Source organism: Ranitomeya variabilis, chromosome 2 (assembly GCF_051348905.1).
Source record: "Ranitomeya variabilis isolate aRanVar5 chromosome 2, aRanVar5.hap1, whole genome shotgun sequence".
Taxonomy (NCBI): Eukaryota; Metazoa; Chordata; class Amphibia; order Anura; family Dendrobatidae; genus Ranitomeya; species Ranitomeya variabilis.
Window position 1 is genome coordinate 960,549,092 of NC_135233.1, and position 25,241 is coordinate 960,574,332.

At 48.2% G+C, this 25,241-nt stretch overlaps 2 long non-coding RNA genes across 2 annotated transcripts; both read left to right on the top strand.

Annotated features, from left to right (window-relative positions):
• The first annotated feature begins 9,108 nt into the window (after positions 1 to 9,108).
• LOC143810069 (uncharacterized) lies at positions 9,109 to 9,838 on the top strand. Its single transcript, XR_013222642.1, has 4 exons — positions 9,109 to 9,356; positions 9,429 to 9,515; positions 9,601 to 9,679; positions 9,763 to 9,838. It is a non-coding gene; the product is annotated as an uncharacterized LOC143810069 (long non-coding RNA).
• Positions 9,839 to 14,585: 4,747 nt separating this feature from the next.
• Positions 14,586 to 15,333, top strand: LOC143810070 (uncharacterized). The gene is made up of 4 exons (XR_013222643.1): positions 14,586 to 14,851; positions 14,924 to 15,010; positions 15,096 to 15,174; positions 15,258 to 15,333. It is a non-coding gene; the product is annotated as an uncharacterized LOC143810070 (long non-coding RNA).
• The last annotated feature ends 9,908 nt before the right edge of the window (positions 15,334 to 25,241 follow it).

Sequence of the window (25,241 nt, forward strand, 5' to 3'; positions counted from 1 at the left end):
TGTGACCGTGACGTCATCGCAGGTCCTACACTCACTGCAATCTTAGGAACGGAGGCAGACGCTTGCAGCGGTGACAGCCAGGGCCCGTCCGAGGGTGAGTATATCCATATTTTTTTATTTTTATTCTTTATTTTTTACATGAATATGGATCCCAGGGCCTGAAGGAGAGTTTCCTCTCCTTCAGACCCTGGGAACCATACACTGGGAAGTTATAGGAACTTCCGATTCCGATTTCCGATATCACAAAAATACCCGATTTTTGCAGTATCGGAATGCTCAACACTAATCAGGATACATATCCTTAACAGGTCTATTATCCCCATCCACACAATGGGCCTAGTGGCTAGGAGAACAATGGCTTGAAGCCCCTGAGATACTGATGATATTAATAGAATGATTGTTTTACATTTACCTTTAGCAATCTCCTGTATGGCATTGTGTATACATAGGATCCAACCAGCTCATCTTCCTCTTCTTGCTGTCACTGAATGGAAACATTGATTCCTTTGGCTTAACTGACAAGCAAACAAATCTGTTATAAAACATAGCAAGCAAATCTCTAATAAAACACAACAATAATATTGATGTAACCAGTGCTCCATGCTGAAAAAAAGTCTGCATCCCTTAGAACAGTGGACTACGCTTTGCATGTATTGGTCCAATAGCCTTTAGTAAGGGGCCAGCTCCTCACACTTCTCCCCCACATTTTCAGCACGGACCAGAATATAAGAGGTTTCAACATCATGAGAACACCTTTTATGCAAAGCCTTTATTTCAAAATAGGTAAACTTCACTTTTAAAATACTTACGCCTCAAATTTATTTTTGGATTCTATTAGTCATCCATACAGTTTAACGTGGTTATGGGTACATTACTAAGGTATCTATAATTCCAAAAAAGCATAAAAAAAGCATTTGTTTGGGTGTAACTTCTCACCCATACACTATTCTATAGTCTGAGGTAAATTTTTGAGATATCTAACCCTCCTAAAAATGTTTAAAAATGTATCCGGATTCAAATACTAATTCATACAGTATTATGTATTGTGTGGTGTATTTCAGTGGTCGATAACACTCCAAAAAAGGCTTCAAAAATGAATCTTGCTAAAATTAATCATCCACAGTGTATAGCCTGTTCCGTGGTACATTTTGTTAGTAAATAACCCTAAAAAAACTGATAAAAAACTTGATAAAAAATGTATCGGTGTTATTTTGCTCACCCATAGAGTACTTCGTTTTTTGGTGAACATTTAAGTGGTATCTAACGCTCCCAAAATGGAAACAAAAATGATCAGTGCTTATTTTGCTCATCCACATAATATTACATGTTGTTGGTACATTTCGGTAGTATATAACACTCCAAATGGATTAAGTTAGTCACCCATAGAGTATTATGTGTTCTTGGGTACATTTTGGTGGTATCTAAAACTTCCAAAAATGTTAAAAAAATGTATCAGTATTATATTGCTCATCCACACAGTTGTAGTGACACCGATGGTGTCACTGGTGCACCCTAGGGGGCGCTATCAGAGGCAAGTGACCGAATGCAAGGAGTAGGGGACCAAGGCACGCAGTGCACAAGGACCTGAGACTAGGCAGTGAGCACAGGACCTGGAACAAAGCAGTCATGTGATAACTGGGAGGTGGAGTACCATGCGTGCAGCCAGGGAAGGCAGCTGGGAGCGTGAAGAACAGGGCACAGAATGAAAATGCAGTCAACAGAGAGCTGGTCAAAAACCAGATGGGAGCGTGGTATCTAGAGATAAGACAGAGAGTAAGCCGAGATGAGCCAAGGGATCACATAATGAGGAAAGACAGGGCAGTACAATTCAGGATACAGAGGCAAAAGTCAGGGGACAAACCGGATCATTCACAGCAAAAGCTCACATGCACAGCGGCACGATTACTTATGAGTAGTGTTGAGCGATACTTTCCGATATCGGAAAGTATCGGTATCGGAAAGTATCGGCCGATACCGTCAAAATATCGGATCTAATCCGATACCGATACCCGATCCCAATGCAAGTCAATGGGACGAAAATATCGGAATTAAAATGAAACCTTTATAAACTTGTAGGTTCATTCTACATGAAGGAAAACAACTAAGAATAATGTAGGATGTATTGGGGGACGTGGCGGAGACATTAAAGGCACAGAGGTTTAGCCCAATGTAATAGAATAGCAGGTTTTTTTTTTTTTATGACGTTCGGCGGTAGAAAGATTTTGACTATGTTAATTTTTTTTTTATTTTGTCAGATATTGATGTTTCACTACTTCCACGCCCTTCACCTTCTTTTTTACTTCTCCCACACTTTCTTCTTCATTATCCTCATCATCAGCTTCTTTGACATCAACTTCTTCACCTTATTCATCTTCTTCTTCATCTTCTACCTATTATTTTTTTGGTTACATTGTTCATATTCTTTTTATTTTACTATTATCTTCATCATATTCTACTTCTTCATCATATTCTTATTTGTGACAGGCATTCCCGTAGTTGTTATCTATAAAAGTTTGAAGATTACACCTTCCGTTCTGCCTGTCACAAAAGAGTTACATTTGTCTGCGTTCAGTTTGGCCTGCAGCATCAGGCTTTATCCAGGGGCACCACGAGGAGGAACGGACTCACCCCCATACACTGCTTAGTCTTCTTCTGCTTATAATTTAGATAATATTTTTTGCTCTGATATTTAGTGTTATGCTTAATGTTCTTCTGCTCTTTGTTCTGCAGCCTCTTGTTCTTCTGCTTCTCGGTCTTCCAGGTCGTCGTCGTCTCCAGGGTCGTCGTCTCCGGGGTCGTCGTCATCGGGGTGGTCGTCATCGGGGTGGTCTTCGGGGTCATCGTCTCCAGGGTCGTCGTCATCACGGTGGTTGTCGTCTCTGGTGTCGTCGTCATCTTAGGGGTGGTCTTCCGGGTCATCGTGTTTAGTCTCTTGAACTTGGAAATGTAGCAGAAGGTACAAGAAGGCTGAGAAAATGCCGAGAACCAGCTGATGGAACTGGAACTCGGATGGCTACCCGAAGTTCCAAGAGCCAATGGAACTACCGAGGACCAGCTGACGTTACTGGAACCCGGTTACTAAGCAGGAGGTACCCGTGCCTGAAAGCACTACCAAGGACAACCTGACGTTGGTGGAACTCGGATACCCAGAGGGAGGCACCTAAGCCAAAGGCTCTGCCCGGAACCAGCTGACGGTACTGGAACCAGGATGGGGAGCAGAAGGTACAAGAGCAAAAGACACTGCCGAGAACCAGCTGACGGTGCTGGAACCCGGATGGGTAGCCGAAGGTCCAAGAGCCAATGGAACTACCGAAGACCAGCTGACGTTACTGGAACCCGGTTACTAAGCAGGAGGTACCCGTGCCTGAAAGCACTACCAAGGACCACCTGACGTTGGTGGAACTCGGATACCCAGAGGGAGGCACCTAAGCCAAAGGCTCTGCCCGGAACCAGCTGACGGTACTGGAACCAGGATGGGGAGCAGAAGGTACAAGAGCAAGTGTCTGCGTGGCTTTTGCAGGACACGATGCCGGCTGCACAGCAGGGGAACAGCTGGCGGTGCTGAACCCCACTGACACATTGGCTGGTGTTTTTCTCTGTGCAGCTAGCAGTACCGGGCCCCAACTGGCGGTGTTAGAGCCCGGGGTCAGCAGGAGGAGGAGATGGAGCAGAGTGTAGGTCGAAGCCTGCACTGGCGGCAGCTTTGGGTCTGTTGTGCCTGCGTGGCTGTTGCAGGACACGTTGCCGGCTGCACAGCAGGGGAACAGCTGGCGGTGCTGAACCCCACTGACACATTGGCTGGTGTTTGGCTCTGTGCAGCTAGCAGTACCGGGCCCCAACTGGCAGGGGGAGCAGAATGTAGGCCGAAGCCTACTTGAACCAATTTCAAAGGTAACCTTTAACCCCCCCTCAGGGGTTACAAAGTAGAAGAGCCACAGCTTATGCAGCAGTAGTGCTGCACAAGTCAAAGGTTGCTCTTTTAATTTTGCTCCTTGCACACGCTGAATGAAACACGTATAACATTTAGCCCTTTATACAGTCAAACTGTGTTGGAGGCGCGAGTTCCCTTTGTAATGAGACGCAGCACAGATGTCAAGAATCCCACCTTGGTGCTGGGTGCAGCCTCCTGAGCGTTGTTATTTGCTGTACAGGAGTCTGCGCTGTCGTGTTATCCCCTGGCCTAGCGCTGTTAGCGCTGCCCATCTTCTGACCTCATTTAATGTCGGCCGCTGCGGTTCGCGATGACCATGAATCCCAGCCCCGCGGTGTCTTAACATTGTTAAAACACTGCGGGGCTGGGATTCATGGCCTGGCGCAGCACATATGTTCGCCTCTCGCACTCGGGTCCTTACACCCGCTGCAGACTGTGCGGCGTCAGCTGATCCCTTATCGCATGCCACGGCCATGAAGCCGCACAGTCTGAAGAAGGCGGAAGGAGATGAGGGACAGGCGAACTGATGCACTGCTCATGCTCATCAATCACACCCTCGCAGTCCCAAGAAATAAGACACCGAGGGGCGTTGTGTGGGGCAAGGTGGCCGCAGAGGCGCAGGCAGCCAAACAATGATGCCAGAAGACAGGCAGCGCTACCAAGGGGGTTGCAGCGTGTCATTACAAAGGAAAGTCACACCCCCGGGACGGTTAAATGGTCACACAGAGGACACATTTCAGACGTGTTTTCAGTTCCACATGTGCGAGGAGAATACGTTTATGAGCCACCTTGCACACATGCAGCATTACCGCTGTACAAGGTGGCCTTAAAAACGTACAAACGCCTGGGGGAGGGGGGACAGGTTCCCTTCAATTTCAGTTCTTGTGTCTGCGTGGCTTTTGCAGGACATGATGCCGGCTGCACAGCAGGGGAACAGCTGGTGGTGCTGAACCCCACTGACACATTGGCTGGTGTTTTTCTCTGTGCAGCTAGCAGTACCGGGCCCCAACTGGCGGTGTTAGAGCCCGGGGTCAGCAGGAGGAGGAGATGGAGCAGAGTGTAGGCCGAAGCCTGCACTGGCGGCAGCTTTGGGTCTGTTGTGCCTGCGTGGCTGTTGCAGGACACGTTGCCGGCTGCACAGCAGGGGAACAGCTGGCGGTGCTGAACCCCACTGACACATTGGCTGGTGTTTGGCTCTGTGCAGCTAGCAGTACCGGGCCCCAACTGGCGGTGTTGGAGCCCGGGCTCTGCAGGGGGAGCAGAGTGTAGGCCGAAGCCTACTTGAACCAATTTCAAAGGTAACCTTTAACCCCCCCTCAGGGGTTACAAAGTAGAAGAGCCACAGCTTATGCAGCAGTAGTGCTGCACAAGTCAAAGGTTGCTCTTTTAATTTTGCTCCTTGCACACGCTGAATGAAACACGTATAACATTTAGCCCTTTATACAGTCAAACTGTGTTGGAGGCGCGAGTTCCCTTTGTAATGAGACGCAGCACAGATGTCAAGAATCCCACCTTGGTGCTGGGTGCAGCCTCCTGAGCGTTGTTATTTGCTGTACAGGAGTCTGCGCTGTCGTGTTATCCCCTGGCCTAGCGCTGTTAGCGCTGCCCATCTTCTGACCTCATTTAATGTCGGCCGCTGCGGTTCGCGATGACCATGAATCCCAGCCCCGCGGTGTCTTAACATTGTTAAAACACTGCGGGGCTGGCATTCATGGCCTGGCGCAGCACATATGTTCGCCTCTCGCACTCGGGTCCTTACACCCGCTGCAGACTGTGCGGCGTCAGCTGATCCCTTATCGCATGCCACGGCCATGAAGCCGCACAGTCTGAAGAAGGCGGAAGGAGATGAGGGACAGGCGAACTGATGCACTGCTCATGCCCATCAATCACACCCTCGCAGTCCCAAGAAATAAGACACCGAGGGGCGTTGTGTGGGGCAAGGCGGCCGCAGAGGCGCAGGCAGCCAAACAATGATGCCAGAAGACGGGCAGCGCTACCAAGGGGGTTGCAGCGTGTCATTACAAAGGAAAGTCACACCCCCGGGACGGTTAAATGGTCACACAGAGGACACATTTCAGACGTGTTTTCAGTTCCACATGTGCGAGGAGAATACGTTTATGAGCCACCTTGCACACATGCAGCATTACCGCTGTACAAGGTGGCCTTAAAAACGTACAAACGCCTGGGGGAGGGGGGACAGGTTCCCTTCAATTTCAGTTCTTGTGTCTGCGTGGCTTTTGCAGGACACGATGACGGCTGCACAGCAGGGGAACAGCTGGCGGTGCTGAACCCCACTGACACATTGGCTGGTGTTTTTCTCTGTGCAGCTAGCAGTACCGGGCCCCAACTGGCGGTGTTAGAGCCCGGGGTCAGCAGGAGGAGGAGATGGAGCAGAGTGTAGGCCGAAGCCTGCACTGGCGGCAGCTTTGGGTCTGTTGTGCCTGCGTGGCTGTTGCAGGACACGTTGCCGGCTGCACAGCAGGGGAACAGCTGGCGGTGCTGAACCCCACTGACACATTGGCTGGTATTTGGCTCTGTGCAGCTAGCAGTACCGGGCCCCAACTGGCGGTGTTGGAGCCCGGGCTCTGCAGGGGGAGCAGAGTGTAGGCCGAAGCCTACTTGAACCAATTTCAAAGGTAACCTTTAACCCCCCCTCAGGGGTTACAAAGTAGAAGAGCCACAGCTTATGCAGCAGTAGTGCTGCACAAGTCAAAGGTTGCTCTTTTAATTTTGCTCCTTGCACACGCTGAATGAAACACGTATAACATTTAGCCCTTTATACAGTCAAACTGTGTTGGAGGCGCGAGTTCCCTTTGTAATGAGACGCAGCACAGATGTCAAGAATCCCACCTTGGTGCTGGGTGCAGCCTCCTGAGCGTTGTTATTTGCTGTACAGGAGTCTGCGCTGTCGTGTTATCTCCTGGCCTAGCGCTGTTAGCGCTGCCCATCTTCTGACCTCATTTAATGTCGGCCGCTGCGGTTCGCGATGACCATGAATCCCAGCCCCGCGGTGTCATAACATTGTTAAAACACTGCGGGGCTGGGATTCATGGCCTGGCGCAGTACATATGTTCGCCTCTCGCTTGGGTTCTTACACCTGCTTCAGACTATGTGGCGTCAGCTGATCCCTTATCGCATGCCACGGCCATGAAGCCGCACAGTCCGAAGAAGGCGGAAGGAGATGAGGGACAGGCGAAGAAATGCACCGTTCATGCCCGGCAATCACACCCTCGCAGTCAAAATAAAGAAGACACCGAGGGGCGTTTTGTGGGGCAAGGCGGCCGCAGAGGCGCACCAAGCAAAACAATGATGCCAGAAGACGGGCAGCGTTACCAAGGAGCTTGTTGCGTGTCAATACAAAGGAAAATCACACCTGAGGGACGTTTTAATGGTCACAGAGGACACATTTTAGACGTGTTCAGTTCCACGAGTGCAAGGAGAATACGTTTCTGAGCCACCTTGCACACATGCAGCATTACTGCTGTACAAGGTGGCTGTAAAACATAGAAACACCTGGGGGAGGGTGGACAGGTTCCCTTCAATTTCAGTTCTTGTGTCTGCGTGGCGGTCGCAGGACACGTTGCCGGCTACACAGCAGGGGAAAAGCTGGCGGTGCTGAACCCCACTGACACATTGGCTGGTGTTTTTCTCTGTGCAGCTGGCAGTACCGGGCCCCAACTGGCGGTGTTAGAGCCCGGGGTCAGCAGGAGGAGGAGATGGAGCAGAGTGTAGGCCAAAGCCTGCACTGGCGGCAGCTTTGGGTCTGTTGTGCCTGCGTGGCTGTTGCAGGACATGTTGCCGGCTGCACAGCAGGGGAACAGCTGGCGGTGCTGAACCCCACTGACACATTGGCTGGTGTTTGGCTCTGTGCAGCTAGCAGTACCGGGCCCCAACTGGCGGTGTTGGAGCCCGGGCTCTGCAGGGGTAGCAGAGTGTAGGCCGAAGCCTGCACTGGAGCAAGTTGAAAGGGAAACTTTAAACCCCCCCCCAGGCGTTTGTAGCTGAAAGAGCCATCGTGTACAGCACTAATGCTGGAAAAGGTAAACTTAGCTCTTTTAATTATGGTCCTTGCACATGCTGAACCTAACACTTATAAAAAGTGTCCCCTCCTACCGTGATACCGTCCGGTAGGTGGAACTTTCCTTTGTGATGTGACGCAGCACAGCCGTCATTCTTACCCCCTTGGCGCCGTGCGCCGCATCCTCAGCGTTGTTTGAATCAGTCCCGGAGCCTGCGCTGTTAGGTTAGCCCTTGGCCATGCACACATTTTGCGCTGCCCGTCTTCTGACATCATTTGGTGTCAGGCTGGCTGCGCCTGTGCGGCCGCGCTGGCCAAGAGCCCGCCTCGTACTGTCTTCTGATTTAATCCCACTGGGGGCCTGAGATCCATGGACATGCGCAGTGCATATCTGAACCTCCACCTCTCACTCATCTCCCTACGACTTCTTCTGACTGTGCGGTGTCACGGCCGTGGCATGCTATTAGGGACCAGCTGACACCGCACAGTTTGAATAAGCCGTAGGGAGATGAGTGAGAGGTGGAGGTTCAGATATGCACTGCGCATGTCCATGGATCTCTGGCCCCCAGTGGGATTAAATCAGAAGACAGTACGAGACGGGCTCTCGGCCAGCGCGGCCGCACAGGCGCAGCCAGCCTGACACCAAATGATAAAAGTCTCAAATCACTGCACACTTTGCAACAAGATTTATGCTTCAAAATCATGTGTATTTTATTATAAATGAAGAGGCGACAAGTATAATTGACGTTTCGGCCACTCTATGGCCTTGATCACTGTGTCGCTAGAAGAGATGAAAAACAAATATACATAAGACATATAGTATGGACACAATATTTACAATATTTACAAAAATATGATATACAGTATATCAAGCATCATAGGGAGTAGAGGTCATGTCAGAGTGGCCTCTGACGGGGTCCTTCAATCAAATTGGGACAACCATAGGGGACATGAGAGACCATGACCACAGCCACCACCTGGATGATTATGACTGTTTTCATTACTTCTTCCTCCCTAACATATCCAGTAGCAGACGGAAAGGTTCATGTTACATGTATATGATTTTACTTATTTGCCCAAATCTACCAAACACTTGATTATCCCCTCCTTTTCTCTTTGACACTACCGCAGCCAACACCATCTATACAACAGGGACGCTCACCGCAAACTGTGCAAGCGCCGACATTCCTCATTATCCCTGCCTTTAGGGACACTGCGCAGATGCCGACGTTGCCCGGCAACTCCTAAAACAAACCTAGATTACCGCACAGCGCATGCGTCTACAGGCTTTCCCACTTCCGGTCACCTGACCCATGAGCGCTATTTATGAGCGCTCAGCCTGCTCTCCTCCAGGCGTCCCATTGCTAAGGCACGGCTGTGCCAGCACCCTCACAAATCGATCCGCATGTAAGTACACCCCGGGGCTACAAACAAATCTTGCCCATTACAATTTAGTTATTATGGTAAACTCTTTTATAGTGGCATCTACACAACCCGGACTCTGGGCTCACACAGCTCCAGTGTTGCGCTAGACCCGAGACGGCGCACCTACTATTTTTGACCGGTGTAAGTACACTTTAATGCCACAGCTATATATATTACCTATGATGTTAGGTCACTTACCGTCATACATTCGATTCCCCCTTTTTAGTGGCATCTACATTGTCTGGGCTCATATAGCTCCAGGACTGCGCTTCATCAAAGGGAGCGTACCCACCATATTTGCTGGTGTAAGTAGACACCTCTGTCCCTGTTTTATATATATTTCTATTGTGTCACATGACTTACTTTCATATATTTAATCCCACTTTAGTGGCATCTACACAACTAGGGCTCATTCAGCTCTGTGCACCTCATCCAATGAGAGCGCACCCACCACATTGCCTGGTGTAAGTATACACCTCTGTCTCCTACATATGTGGCCCATTTCGTCATTTTAATTCTTTCTATGTATTGAATCCTATTACAGTGGCTTCCACATTATTTGGGCTCATACAGCTCTAACATTTGTCTAAAAGAGGACACACTTATCACTTGGACTGGTGCAGCTTACGATCAGGGGTGATTATGCCTTTTTACTTTCATATCACGCACCACCACTGATATAGAGTCACACACTCCTCTGGCCACATTACACCTCTATCCTAGTAGCCCTGTGTACATGGCCCCCGCAATATTACGGGATAGCCCCCCTAAAACCGCAACATGACGTAGGACTCACTATGACTAACTCTCACCAGGTTATCCAGATTTTGACCCCGATTGATCCAGGACGCTGGAGCATTATTCAGTGACACATTAACACTACGGTATGTCTCTTTTCTCTTCTAGAATCTGTAGCTCTTGTCTTCTAACCCATAGCTTATTAGACCTCAAATAGATCTAGGAGGTCGTGTCGTGAGTACATCTATCTCTCTCTCATGTCCCCTATGGTTGTCCCAATTTGATTGAAGGACCCCGTCAGAGGCCACTCTGACATGACCTCTACTCCCTATGATGCTTGATATACTGTATATCATATTTTTGTAAATATTGTAAATATTGTGTCCATACTATATGTCTTATGTATATTTGTTTTTCATCTCTTCTAGCGACACAGTGATCAAGGCCATAGAGTGGCCGAAACGTCAATTATACTTGTCGCCTCTTCATTTATAATAAAATACACATGATTTTGAAGCATAAATCTTGTTGCAAAGTGTGCAGTGATTTGAGACTTTTATGTGTTGTTGGGATTACTTCCCGTTCACTAGCACCTTACCTCCCGTGATCGTGTGCTAGCCATCTCTATACTTGTACATTGAACTATTTTTTGGCTTTAAGCACCGATAGAACCAATGTCAGCAGAAACTTATGCCTACGATGACGCCACGGGGTCCACAATTTTATCAAGAATAAGGAAAGGTACCGATTTTCTTCACGTACCCAGTAAGGACATCAAAACAAGGGACTGGGAAAGAGAGAAGAAGAAACTCATCTCCTTTGACTTACACTGTGCCACCCTCGGCGAGTACCATAGACAAGGCAAGATTCCTCGTGGCTTACGTAGCCACCTACGACCTACACTCTTCTCAGAGAATGACCAATATTGCGCCACCTTTCAAAAGATTTTGAACAAATGTTCCTTGGACATTATTCTACTTACAATCGAATACCTGCAAGAAGCAATTAAGGAGACGGAGGTGAAGATTACTAACATTGAAACCCAACTCACCACGACTCTGAGTGATACTGAATTTACCACACTCAAAAATAAGGTTGACTCTATACTATCCGCACACCAAAAAAATCTGGAAGAAAGGAAACGTGCGAAGTTTCAAAGAGACACAGAGGACTATTTAAATAATCGTGTGTATAAATGGGAGGACCCAATCCCCAGACGACAACGGACAAGATTCCGCCGACCAGCAGGAGGCAACCATCCCTCAGGGGGCTCCTCGGCTGCAGGGGACTCGTCACCAGGCTCAGGCAGCGACGCTGGTGGTCCTCACACCACAAGATCCTCGGCTTTTTTAGGAACAAACGCACGCCAGTACGGAGGGCAAAGAAAAAAGGACGCAGATCATCAGATGACACTCCGGTCCAAGGTAGGGGTCCAAACAATGTAATTAATATTTCTGACTATTCTCTTTCTCCCACTGAACTTAAGGTACTTAATATGGGCCTGTCCTTTTGCCCCACTCCTAAGTGGGATTCTTTCCAACTTGAGAAGGATCTTCATCGCTTCTATAGAAATATCAGACTTAAAGTTCACTTCGACACCGCCTCCCAATCCAGCACCAACACATTAGGCGTAGTACCTAACCGTGGCGCAGATCCCAAGATCACCATAGGGACCCTGGGATTACGTAACCCGAGCAACTTCATGCCACCTAAATCCAATCATGCGGTTGAGACATTCATCAACCTCCTGGATAGGGACATTAAACAGACCATCCATGACCATCGCCTTGGCTTCCTCCCTGTCCGCCACAACCTCAACTCTATTGAGAAACAAGCCCTGGAATCTCTCAGGGACAACAAAAACATTGTCATAAAACCGGCGGACAAGGGGGGTGCCATTGTGATCATGAACAGGAGCCACTATGTATCAGAAATTAAAAGACAACTGTCTGATACCAACACATACAGGAGGATACAGAATGATCCCACATTCACCATTCGACACAAAATCACGTCAATCCTGGATAGACACATTGACCTTAAGACCATTGACAATAAAACAAGGACGTATTTAATAAACCACCATCCGGTCACACCAGTGATATACATACTCCCCAAAATACACAAAAACCTTCAAAACCCACCAGGCCGCCCGATTGTTGCCTCCACGGAATCTATCCTTAACCCTCTTTCAATCTTTTTGGAGAAAATTCTTACACCATACACTCGGAACACCAAATCTTTTCTCTTAGACACAGGAGACTTCTTACAGAAACTACATGCCATTAACCAGGTCCCGCCTGACAGCATCCTGTGTACCATGGATGTAAATAGCCTGTACACATCGATCACCCACGACAAGGGCATTGATGCTGTAAGGCTTACCCTAGAGGAGGCTGAGATTGACAGTGGAGCACAACAGCTGTGCCTAGAACTCCTGAACCTTGTCTTGAGGGAGAATTATTTCCTCTTTGAGGATGATTTCTATGTACAATGCTGCGGGACCGCTATGGGGTCCAACGTAGCTCCAGCGTATGCCAACTTGTACATGGATCGATTTGAAAGGGACCATATTTATTGTAACACCACCTTTCAGGACCAGGCATTAGCCTGGTACCGTTATATTGATGACATTTTTTGCATTTGGCGAGGGGACCAGAAAAGTCTTTTGGAATTCTATAATCACATAAATTCCATCAGACCCGAACTATCATTCACTATCACCTACCAGATGGATACGGTCGCATTTCTAGACACGAAAGTCATCAAGGATCATTTGGGCACCTTAAGCACTGACATCTACATCAAACCCACAGACTGCAACAGCTTACTTCTATATAGCAGCTGTCACCCTAGAGCCACCAAAAACAGCCTCCCTAGGTCCCAATTCAAGAGGGTCTCCAGGATAGTCTCTGACCCCACCACAAGAGAAACGAGACTGAATGAAATGTCGAAGAAATTCAGGGCCCGGGATTATCCAGTACAACTACTGGAAACAGAATCCACGAGAGCACTTAATGAAAACACAACCATTTCAACTGTGACTAACAAAATTCCTAGGATACCATTTGTCCACTATCATCACCCCTCCATGCTTAGGGTCCACAACCTCATTCGGAGACACTGGCCCCTTTTGCATAGGGCATACCCTAACATCAACAGCTTCAGTAACCCTCCATTGATGTGTACAAGACGTCCTAAAAACATCAGAGACAGGGTAGTCCGAGCTGACCTAGGACCAGGAAGGATGTTGGGTACCAGAACCTTGAGTGGTCAGACAAGAACAGGCACATTTCCTTGCCTCAGTTGTATGTGCTGCTCCAACATAATTAAAGGAAATGAAGTGGTTCACCCAAGAACGGGCAAATCATATCTGATAAAGGATTACTACACCTGCGAGTCGAATTTTGTGGTCTACGTTGTCAAATGTCCCTGTGGCCTATTATATGTAGGTGAAACAACCCAGGCCATCAGGGACCGAATTTCTGCTCATAAATCCACTATCAGGTGCGAGAAAACGTGGTTGCCCCTACCAGCACACTTCAAGGAGGCCAAGCACAATGTAGCCCAACTTAGATTTCAGGTCATTGAAAGGGTCACCAGACCAAGGAGGGGTGGTAACCATATCCAAATGTTGAAGCAGCGAGAAACATATTGGATCTACACTCTCGACACACTCCACCCTAAAGGCCTTAACCGCGATTTAGATTGGCTAGTCTAATACCTTGTCTTTTTTCCGTAGATGAACTAATTCTTCCTAACCTACGTACTCTTGCAACTATCTCTGACTGGGTAAGACTGAACTTCAGATTACTCCTCTTTGTCTTTCCCCCTTTTTCCCCCCCCCCCCCCTTTTTTTCCGTCTTTTTTCCGTCATTTATTTCTTATTTTATGGTTTGGACTCCTACAGATTTATTATATTCATCCCATATATGTTACGTTACAGCTCTGTTTATATTAACTTCATACTTCATTATTTTTATGGTTTGGACTCCTATAATATTACGTTTATGATTTATTATATCCAGCTCTGTTTATATTAATTTCATTTTTTTATTATTTTTATGGTTTGGACCCCTACAATATTATATTATGTTTATGATTTATTATAATCATCCAATGTATTTTACGTTCCAGCTCTGTTTGTATTTTTTCCCACTTACTCCCACAATTATATATGTTTTACATGTTCGCTCTATGTATACCATCTTCATAATTATCCCATATCCCAAAAATGTCTACCATCAACATTACCTTAAGCATTGCCATGTTCTGGACTGCTTTTCGTCTACATGACCACAGCCACCACCTGGATGATTATGACTGTTTTCATTACTTCTTCCTCCCTAACATATCCAGTAGCAGACGGAAAGGTTCATGTTACATGTATATGATTTTACTTATTTGCCCAAATCTACCAAACACTTGATTATCCCCTCCTTTTCTCTTTGACACTACCGCAGCCAACACCATCTATACAACAGGGACGCTCACCGCAAACTGTGCAAGCGCCGACATTCCTCATTATCCCTGCCTTTAGGGACACTGCGCAGATGCCGACGTTGCCCGGCAACTCCTAAAACAAACCTAGATTACCGCACAGCGCATGCGTCTACAGGCTTTCCCACTTCCGGTCACCTGACCCATGAGCGCTATTTATGAGCGCTCAGCCTGCTCTCCTCCAGGCGTCCCATTGCTAAGGCACGGCTGTGCCAGCACCCTCACAAATCGATCCGCATGTAAGTACACCCCGGGGCTACAAACAAATCTTGCCCATTACAATTTAGTTATTATGGTAAACTCTTTTATAGTGGCATCTACACAACCCGGACTCTGGGCTCACACAGCTCCAGTGTTGCGCTAGACCCGAGACGGCGCACCTACTATTTTTGACCGGTGTAAGTACACTTTAATGCCACAGCTATATATATTACCTATGATGTTAGGTCACTTACCGTCATACATTCGATTCCCCCTTTTTAGTGGCATCTACATTGTCTGGGCTCATATAGCTCCAGGACTGCGCTTCATCAAAGGGAGCGTACCCACCATATTTGCTGGTGTAAGTAGACACCTCTGTCCCTGTTTTATATATATTTCTATTGTGTCACATGACTTACTTTCATATATTTAATCCCACTTTAGTGGCATCTACACAACTAGGGCTCATTCAGCTCTGTGCACCTCATCCAATGAGAGCGCACCCACCACATTGCCTGGTGTAAGTATACACCTCTGTCTCCTACATATGTGGCCCATTTCGTCATTTTAATTCTTTCTATGTATTGAATCCTATTACAGTGGCTTCCACATTATTTGGGCTCATACAGCTCTAACATTTGTCTAAAAGAGGACACACTTATCACTTGGACTGGTGCAGCTTACGATCAGGGGTGATTATGCCTTTTTACTTTCATATCACGCACCACCACTGATATAGAGTCACACACTCCTCTGGCCACATTACACCTCTATCCTAGTAGCCCTGTGTACATGGCCCCCGCAATATTACGGGATAGCCCCCCTAAAACCGCAACATGACGTAGGACTCACTATGACTAACTCTCACCAGGTTATCCAGATTTTGACCCCGATTGATCCAGGACGCTGGAGCATTATTCAGTGACACATTAACACTACGGTATGTCTCTTTTCTCTTCTAGAATCTGTAGCTCTTGTCTTCTAACCCATAGCTTATTAGACCTCAAATAGATCTAGGAGGTCGTGTCGTGAGTACATCTATCTCTCTCTCATGTCCCCTATGGTTGTCCCAATTTGATTGAAGGACCCCGTCAGAGGCCACTCTGACATGACCTCTACTCCCTATGATGCTTGATATACTGTATATCATATTTTTGTAAATATTGTAAATATTGTGTCCATACTATATGTCTTATGTATATTTGTTTTTCATCTCTTCTAGCGACACAGTGATCAAGGCCATAGAGTGGCCGAAACGTCAATTATACTTGTCGCCTCTTCATTTATAATAAAATACACATGATTTTGAAGCATAAATCTTGTTGCAAAGTGTGCAGTGATTTGAGACTTTTATGTGTTGTTGGGATTACTTCCCGTTCACTAGCACCTTACCTCCCGTGATCGTGTGCTAGCCATCTCTATACTTGTACATTGACACCAAATGATGTCAGAAGACGGGCAGCGCAAAATGTGTGCATGGCCAAGGGCTAACCTAACAGCGCAGGCTCCGGGACTGATTCAAACAACGCTGAGGAGGCGGCGCACGGCGCCAAGGGGGTAAGAATGACGGCTGTGCTGCGTCACATCACAAAGGAAAGTTCCACCAACCGGACGGTATCACGGTAGGAGGGGACACTTTTCATAAGTGTTAGGATCAGCATGTGCAAGGAGCACCACGAAAAGAGGCACTTTTTCCCTTTGCATCATTACTGCTGCACAAGGTGGCTCCTTCAGTAACAAACGCCTGGGGGGGGGGACAGGTTCCCTTAAATTTAACTTGTTGTGCCTGCGTGGCGGTCGCAGTACACGTTGCCGGCTGCACAGCAGGGGAACAGCTGGCGGTGCTGAACCCCACTAACACATTGGCGAGGTGTTTGGCTCTGTGCGGACAGCACTTCTGGACGGCAACTGGCGGTGTTGGAGCCCAGGGACAGGTGGAGGAGGAGGAGGTAGGAGGAGGTAGGAGGGATTGCCACACACACAGCTGGGGAACAGCTGACGTTACTGAACCCCAATAACAGAGGAGGGACTGTTGACTGTGCGTACAGCACTTCTGGACAGCAACTGGCGGTGTTGGAGCCCAGGGACAGGTGGAGGAGGAGGAGGTAGGAGGGATTGCCACACACACAGCAGGGGAACAGCTGACGTTACTGAACCCCAATAACAGAGGAGGGACTGTTGACTGTGCGTACAGCACTTCTGGATGGCAACTGGCGGTGTTGGAGCCCAGGGACAGGTGGAGGAGGAGGAGGTAGGAGGAGGTAGGAGGGATTGCCACACACACAGCTGGGGAACAGCTGACGTTACTGAACCCCAATAACAGAGGAGGGACTGTTGACTGTGCGTACAGCACTTCTGGACGGCAACTGGCGGTGTTGGAGCCCAGGGACAGGTGGAGGAGGAGGAGGTAGGAGGAGGTAGGAGGGATTGCCACACACACAGCTGGGGAACAGCTGACGTTACTGAACCCCAATAACAGAGGAGCGACTGTTGGGACTGTGCGGACAGCACTTCTGGACGGCAACTGGCGGTGTTGGAGCCCAGGGACAGGTGGAGGAGGAGGAGGTAGGAGGAGGTAGGAGGGATTGCCACACACACAGCTGGGGAACAGCTGACGTTACTGAACCCCAATAACAGAGGAGGGACTGTTGACTGTGCATACAGCACTTCTGGATGGCAACTGGCGGTGTTGGAGCCCAGGGACAGGTGGAGGAGGAGGAGGTAGGAGGAGGTAGGAGGGATTGCCACACACACAGCCGGGGAACAGCTGACGTTACTGAACCCCAACAACAGAGGAGGGACTGTTGACTGTGCGTACAGCACTTCTGGACGGCAACTGGCGGTGTTGGAGCCCAGGGACAGGTGGAGGAGGAGGAGGTAGGAGGAGGTAGGAGGGATTGCCACACACACAGCTGGGGAACAGCTGACGTTACTGAACCCCAATAACAGAGGAGGGACTGTTGACTGTGCGTACAGCACTTCTGGATGGCAACTGGCGGTGTTGGAGCCCAGGGACAGGTGGAGGAGGAGGAGGTAGGAGGAGGTAGGAGGGATTGCCACACACACAGCTGGGGAACAGCTGACGTTACTGAACCCCAATAACAGAGGAGGGACTGTTGACTGTGCGTACAGCACTTCTGGACGGCAACTGGCGGTGTTGGAGCCCAGGGACAGGTGGAGGAGGAGGAGGTAGGAGGAGGTAGGAGGGATTGCCACACACACAGCTGGGGAACAGCTGACGTTACTGAACCCCAATAACAGAGGAGGGACTGTTGACTGTGCGTACAGCACTTCTGGACGGCAACTGGCGGTGTTGGAGCCCAGGGACAGGTGGAGGAGGAGGAGGTAGGAGGAGGTAGGAGGGATTGCCACACACACAGCTGGGGACAGATTCCCTTACATTTCAGTTGTTGTGTCAGCGTGGCGGTCGCATGACACATTGCCGGCTACACAGCTGGGGATCAGCTGACGTTACTGAAACCCAATAACACTGGGTCGTATGTTTTGACTGTGCAGACGGCACTTCTGAGCCTCAACTGGCGGTGTTGGAGCCCAGGAATTTAAGTTCAGGTGGTAGAAAGATGAACACAACAGGAGACCTGGATAACGTATACAGTGACCTAATTATTTAATCAGGAGGAGGAGTGGCAAATTCCTGCGAGATCCAGGCCTTGTTCATTTTCAGGAAAGTAAGCCGGTCAACGTTATCGGAGGATAGTCGCATGCGACGGTCAGTTAGTACACCACCTGCAGCACTAAAGACACGTTCCGATAATACACTGGCCGCAGGGCAAGACAGCACCTCCAATGCATACTGGCTTAGCTCTGGCCATGTATCCAGCTTTGAGACCCAAAACTTGAAAGGGGAAGAGCCGTCTGGGAGTACAGCAAGAGGGCAAGACATGTAGTCTGTCACCATCTGATGGAACCGTTGCCTCCTGCTGACTGGAGCCGTCTGTGATGGTGTAGACTTTTGTGGGGGGCACAGAAAACTGTGCCACAGTTAGGCCATACTGGTCTTGCCTTGGGCAGAGGCACTGCTTCTGCTCCCTCTTTGTGCAGAGCCTCCACCACTGCCTGGACGCACTGAGCTGCTTTGGAATGCACTAGCAGCACTTCTCTCAGTTGGAATGGAGAAGATGATGGAATTGACCAGTGTGTCTTGGTACTCCCGCATTTTTCGCTCCCGGTTCAACGGTGTGATGAGGCTTTCTACGTTGTCCCGGTAGCGAGGATCGAGGAGGGTGAACACCCAATAATCAGACATGTTGAGAATGTGGGCGATGCGGCGGTCGTTTCTCAGGCACTGCAGCATGTAATCCACCATGTGCTGCAGACTGCCAACTGCCCAAGAAACGCTGTCCCCTGCTGGAGGCGTGATCTCTGCCCGCTCGTCATCACCCCACCCTCACTGTACACACTGAGTACTGGACAATTCGGTAACTCCCTCCTCTGGACGGATGTCTTCCTCCTCCATTGACTCCTCCTCATCCTCCTCACAAACTGTCCCCTGCCTACGCGTTTGTGAGGAACCACATGGCGCTGACTGTCCAGAAGATGATGGAAATGGTGAATCCTCATCCTCCACCTCTTCCACAACATCATCCCTTAGCGCTTGCAGTGATTTTTCAAGCAGGCAGATAAGGGGGACAGTCATGCTGACTAGTGCATCATCTGCACTCGCCATCCGCGTGGAATAATCAAAGGGACGCAAAACCTGGCAGACGTCATTCATAGTGGCCCACTCAGTGGTTGTGAAGTCTGTACGGCGCTGACTGCGACTTCTTTGCGCCTGAAGCAGCTGGTACTCCATTACAGCTTGCTGCTGCTCACACAACCGCTCCAACATATGTAACGTGGAATTCCACCTGGTAGGTAGGTCACATATGATGCGATGTTCCGGCAGGCGGTGTCGGCGCTGCAGAGCCGCAATGCGCGCTTTTGCCGTGCTGGAACGCCGCAAGTGAGCACACTCTAGGCGGACCTTGTGCAGCAGTGCATCAAGATCCGGATAGTCCCTCAAAAAGCTCTGCACGACCAAATTGAGCACATGTGCCAGACATGGGATGTGAGTGAGGTTGCCGAGGCCCAGAGCTGCCACCAGATTTCGGCCATTATCACACACTACCATGCCTGGCTGGAGATTCGCTGGCACAAACCACACATCGCTCTCCTGCTTGATGGCATTCCAGAGCTCCTGCGCTGTGTGGCTACGATTCCCCCAAAAAATTAATTTCAAGACGGCCTGTTGACGTTTGGCCACGGCTGTGCTCATGTCGGTCGTAACAGGTACACGTTCATCACGGGTCCATGTGGAGGTGGAGTGTGACGGCTCCTGCAGCGATGATTCTGAGGAACTGGTGTAAGAGGAGGAGTCAATGCGTACAGAATGGATTCCTGCAATCCTTGGAGTGGGCAGGACACATCCTGCGCCACTCGCACGGTCTGTACCCGGCTCAACGACATTAACCCAATGGGCAGTGAGGGAAAGGTATCGCCCCTGTCCATGTTGACTGGTCCACGCATCGGTGGTGAGGTGGACCTTGCTACTGACGGCGTTCAGTAGCGCGTGTTTTATGTGTCCCTCCACATGCTTGTGCAGGGCAGGGACGGCTTGCCTGCTGAAGTAAAAGCGGCTGGGCACATTGTACTGTGGGACTGCCAATGACATCAAGTTACGGAAGCTGTCAGTCTCCACCAGCCTGAATGACAGCATTTCCAGTGAAAGAAGTTTGGCAATGCCTGCAGTCAGAGCCTGTGCTCGTGGGTGGTTTGACGAGAAAGGCCGCCTTTTCTCCCATGCCTGTACTACCGATGGCTGTAGACTGGGCTGGGAGTGTGTGGATGACTGGGAAAGTGGTGCTGCGGGTGGAATTACAGCGGGTCTCTGGACAACAGGGCCAGAGGTTCTTCCACGGCGATCCTGGGAGGAAGCCGAACCAGCTGCGTGTGAGCTAGAGGAAGAGGCAACACGAGCTGAAGAGGTGGTAGCTGCCGCTGTTGGTTGGCCTAGCTCTTCAGTGTGTTTTTCTAACTCCGCCGGGTGCCTGTTGCGCACATGTTTCCACATGTTGGAGGTATTGAGGTTGCTGACATTTCGACCTCTTTTGACTTTTTGATGACACACCTTGCATCTGACATAGCAAATGTCATCTGCAACTGTGTCAAAAAAGGACCAGGCACTGCAAGTCTTGGGAGCGCCCTTTTTGGCTTTTGGAAGAGACATGCTCCTAACGGGTGCCAAAGCGGAGGCTGCAGGATCCGCAGTCTTCCCCCTCCCTCTCCCTCTTTGGGCCGTACGGGGAATCTCTTCCTCAGAGCTGCTCCCACCACCTTCCTGTCCCTCACGCCAAGATGGGTCAAGGACCTCATCATCTACACTACCCTCTGCCCCCAACTGCTCCTCCTGGGTAGTCTCAGCAGCAGAGCACGCACCAGTAAGTGGCACCTGAGTGTCATCATCATCTGATGCGGCCTGCGATGTGGTGACCGGAGCCACTGGCCCACCCGCCTCTTCAGAGGAAGAGAGAAAAAGCTGTTGGGCATCACTGCACCCTGCCTCTTCTTCCATTTCTCCAATGCTGCTTGGCTGGCCCCCTGTTTCCAAGCCAAGAGATTCAGAGAACAGAAGTAGAGACGGCTCCTGTCCTGGGCTCTCTGTCTGCCTGGGCAATTTGGCAGGTGGTGAAGAGACAGATGGCTGCTCTCCAGTGCTCTGTGTCTGAGAGGATGTGGCACTAATTGAAGTTGATGCATTAGCTGCCATCCATCCGACAACGGCTTCAATTTGTTCTTCACGCAGCAGCGGTGTACGGCGCTCTGACACAAAGCTGCGCATGAATGACTGTTGCCTGGTGAATGTGGGTGCTGATGAGTCACCGGTGCCCGCAGCAGGCACAGAATCCCCACGTCCCCTCCCTGCTCCGCGCCCACGCCCACGCCCACGTGCCTTACTCACTGCCTTCTTCATCTTGGTTGACTGATAAAGATAAGCAGAAAAGTACTAACAGCTTTGTGTGCTTATTCCTGAGCAACTCCTCCTAACAGGTATAAGAAACACTAATTTTCTAAAGTGTGGACTAGACTTTAATATGAGCTAATGTGGCCTACACAAATGTAAAGTGGTGTAACTGGTGTGTTTGGTGAACTTTATTATTTATTTATTTTTTGGGGGCTGAACTGACAACGGATAGAGCTGCAGTCACACGGAGACCGTGCAGACAGACGTAAACGGCGCTGCAAGGCCCAAAAACCCTCCTCTACGTTATCCTATGTAGTGTTTTTCCACAAGTTAGCTGGAGACGGGTGGAAAGACACTAATAGGAATTTTTTGAAAAAATGTGCAGCAGCCTGCACTACTTAAAACAAAATGAAAATTGATTTGGCGGTATGACGCAGTGAACAACCCTGAGCTGGAGACAACCAGGCTACGGCTGCTCACAGACTACAGGGCGAGCTGCAGTCACACGGAGACCGTGCAGACAGCCGTAAACGGTGCTGCAAGGCCCAAAAACACTCCTCTACGTTATCCTATGTAGTGTTTTCCACAAATTAGCTGGAGACGGGTGGAAAGACACTAATAGGAATTTTTTGAAAAAATGTGCAGCAGCCTGCACTACTTAAAACAAAATGAAAATTGATTTGGCGGTATGACGCAGTGAACAACCCTGAGCTGGAGACAACCAGGCTACGGCTGCTCACAGACTACAGGGCGAGCTGCAGTCACACGGAGACCATGCAGACAGCCGTAAACGGCGCTGCAAGGCCCAAAAACACTCCTCTACGTTATCCTATGTAGTGTTTTTCCACAAATTAGCTGGAGACGGGTGGAAAGACACTAATAGGATTTTTTTGAATAAATTAGCAGCAGACTACACTACTTGAAAAAAAAAAAAAAAAAGAACAGTATGAGGCAATGAACCACCCTCCCTGAACTGAATACAACCAGCTATGGATGGCCTATGTGGCTGCACTCAGACTAGAGAGTGGGCTGCACTCACACACACACACACACAGACCTTGCAGATCGCTGTGAAAACAGCGCTACAAGGCAAAAGCAAGGTGAATAGTAGGTGAACACAGCGGTTGCTAAATTAGCCTTTGGAAAGCACAAAGAAGCAAATCGCTATCTCTAAACTGTCCCTCAGTCAGCAAACAGCGTCCTGTCACTAACTGAATTCACAGCAGAGTGATCGCAAAATGGCGCCAGCGACTTTTAAACTGCATCATGACATCATTTCAGCAGCCAATCACAGCCTTGCCAGTAGTTTCATGCCCTCCATGCTAAACAGGATGTGCCCACACTTGGAATCATTCTCATTGGCTGAATTTCTGCATTTTGAATCTTGGAACTTCCGATTCTGGTATCCGATACCGGTATCCGATACGCGGCAAGTATCAGAATCCCGGTATCGGAATTCCGATACCGCAAGTATCGGCCGATACCCGATACTTGCGGTATCGGAATGCTCAACACTACTTATGAGTAACCTGGGTCAGCAACCACAAACCGAGTATACGGAAGTATAACCGACACCAAACCCAGGAACTACCAACATTAAATTGCTGCCCAGAACCAAAGAGAGGTGGACTAGAATTAACCCTGACCTGATCAGGATGCAGGCAGAGCCATCCTGTCAGAGTCATGACAACAGTATTATGTATTCTTGGATACATTTTGGGGGTATCTAACACTCCAAAAAAAGTTCAAAAATGTATCCATATTATACATGTTCTTGGATATATTTTGTTGGTTATAGCCATCAAGAAAATTGTTCAAACATTTTTTGGCATTATATTGCTCATCCATAGTGTATTACATGTTCTTGTGTACATTTCAATGGTATCTAACCTTCAAATCAATTGTTCATATTTTTTTGGTATTATATTGCTCATCCACAGAGTTATAGATATTTTTGGCTAGATTTCAGTGGTACATAAGTCTTAAAAAACTTGATCAAATATTTATTGGTATTATATTACTCATCCATACAAGTGTAATATGTTCTGGAGTGCATTTTATTGGTATATAACCCTAAAAATTCTTGGCTAGATTTCAGTGGTATATAAGTCTCATAAAACTTGCTAAAAAATTTATCGCTATTATATTGCTTATCCATACAGTATAACATGTCTTTGGTTACATTTTGTTGCTATATAACCCTCAGAAAACTTGCTAAAAAATTTATTGGTATTACATTGCTTATCCACACAGCATAATGTGTTCTTGGCTACATTTGGTTGCTATATAACCCTAAAGAAATGTGCTAGAAAATGTATCAATATTATACTGCTCACCCATACAGTATTACTTGTTCTTGGTTACATTTCGATGGTATATAACACTCCAAAAAAAGTTAAAAATGCTTTATTGATTCAAATAGTCATCTAAACACTTCAACGTGCTTTGTATAAAATTACAGTGGGTTAAAATTTTTACAAACCACTTGCCCTGGTACAGTTAAAATATTTTTGTTCCAGCAATTGACTATTGTCACATACATTCTACAACTTGCTTTGTGTGAATTTTCTTTGGCTTGAAATAAAGCCCAAATTTGGCCTGGTACAGGTGTAGAAATTTGTTTGTTCAAAAATTGATTATCGTCACATACAGTGGGGAAAAAAAGTATTTAGTCAGCCACCTATTCTGCAAGTTCTCCAACTTAAAAAGATGACAAAGGCCTTTAATTGACATAATAGGTAGACCACAACCATGAGAGACAAAATTGAGAAAACAAATCTGTAAAATCACCTTGTCTGATTTGACAAGATTTATTTTGCATATTATGGTGGATAATAAGTATTAGGTCACCTAAAACATGCAAGATTTCTGGCTCTCACATTCATGTATCTTCTTCTTTAAGAGGCTCCTCTGACCTCCACTCATTACCTGTAGTAATGGCACCTGTTTGAACTTATCAGTATAAACAACACCTGTCCACAACCTCAAATAGTCCCACTCCAAAATCCACTATGGTGAAGGCCAAAGAGCTGTCAAAGGACACCAGAAACAAAATTATAGCCCTGCACCAGGCTGGGAAGACTAAACCTGAAATAGGCAAGCAGCTTGGTGTAATGAAATCAACTGTGGGAGCAATAATAAGAAAATGGAGTTCCCTCGAACTGGGGCTCCATGCAAGATCTCAACCCATGAGGTCAAAATGATCACAAGAACGGTGAACAAAAATCCCTGAACCACACGGGGGGGACCTAGTGAATAACCTACATTGAGCTGGAACCACCGTAACAAAGGCTACCATCAGTAACACACTACGCAGCCAGGGACCCAGATTCTGCAGTGCCAGATGTGTCCCCCTGCTTAAGCCAGTACATGTCCGGGCCCATCTGAAGTTCACTAGAGAGCATTTGTATGATCCAGAAGAGTATTGGGAGAATGGGATATGGTCTGATGAAACCAAAGTAGAGCTG